This window comes from Penaeus chinensis, chromosome 24 (assembly GCF_019202785.1).
Source record: "Penaeus chinensis breed Huanghai No. 1 chromosome 24, ASM1920278v2, whole genome shotgun sequence".
Taxonomy (NCBI): Eukaryota; Metazoa; Arthropoda; class Malacostraca; order Decapoda; family Penaeidae; genus Penaeus; species Penaeus chinensis.
Window position 1 is genome coordinate 2,429,709 of NC_061842.1, and position 1,360 is coordinate 2,431,068.

The 1,360-nt window shown below is 36.2% G+C and overlaps 1 pseudogene; it reads right to left on the minus strand.

The window, feature by feature from the left end:
• LOC125038144 overlaps nucleotides 1–1,106 on the minus strand; it is a 21,013-nt pseudogene extending 19,907 nt beyond the window's left edge.
• Nucleotides 1,107–1,360: the final 254 nt, after the last annotated feature.

Below are 1,360 nucleotides of genomic sequence, written 5' to 3' on the forward strand. Positions count from 1 at the left end.
GTTTCTTGTTATAAGAATTAACACACTCACTTTCACAGTGTAGTGCATTGTAAAGATTATCCTACAGTTAATGCAAAAGCCCCTTTCAAAATGCCCCCCAAGTTTATTCTTTCCCCAAGAGCTTTGTACACTCATGTTAAGTCTTTTCCATCATACTAGCCCCTCACCAAAATTTTCATGACAGCCTGTTTCCATCTCCTTGACTCTCAAAGAAAATTTTCAGTAATGGTATATTCCCATAACCCAGCCCTAAGTCCCATTTTTCATGACAACCCATTTCCACATCCCTAGCCCTCAAGGAAATTTTTCAGTGATGGTCTATTCTCACGATCTAGTCATCAGACAATTTTTTCATCTTCCTGGCCCTCAACACAAATTTTTCAGTGACAGTATATTCCTATCACCCAGCCATCAGCCAATTTTTTTTTTTAATGAGACATTCAGGTAATCTGGATCCAATGGGTTAAATACTACAAATCAAATATGATCCTACGGTAAGATCAACACATTTGTTAAATTCATATACAGGAAGAAAATACTGGCAGTCACCCTAGAAATCTATTTTCAAATCTCAAAGCTGGCAGTAAATTCCTACGAGGACCAAGTAAATCACTCTTTATCAGTCATTAGTGATGCTAATATTGCTTTTCTATTAAAAAAGTATTCTGACTATAATGCAGTTAATATTCAGTTATGATAAACACACTGTTCTTTGTTTCATGAAGTCTAGCAAATGGCAGAGTAGTTTCTCTTTAACAGTTATAATATACTGATCCAGAAAACATAGACTTGTGGCAGTTCAATAAAATTATAAAAAAAAAAAAAAAAAAACATTCCTCAGTTGAAGAACGAATTACCTCCATGGGAACATAAATGTTTCTATTTTGTGGTCCCACCATCAGACAGTTCAGCCTTGGGAACCTCAGACGCATGTGGTAGCGCATGGAGAAATAGTTCATAACAGTGCATTTTTCTTCCTTGTTGGTTTCTGGGTTGGTTAGCATGAATGTCTGGCGATCTGCACCAAGTTCTCCAATGTCTCTCACTCTGTATGTTCTTGGTATAGTAGAATGGGTCACCTGGATCTGGAGAGGGAAAATGCATCAGTCATGTCATGAAAATAATGGGCTAAACATTCTCTAAACAAACAAGTAACTTCTCAAATAATTTCCTCTTCTTTCTTTTTTTACCCCTTGAAACCTTTGATGGCCCCATCAGTATAGGGAAATGACAATCAAATTTTGCTAATGTGCTATATGCTAGAATGAATGTGTGTAGCATGCCATTAAAAGCCATAGTAATAGCTTGGAGGGGTTGTCAACTCAGAAAGATTTCTATTGATTTTTTCTGAACTATATAT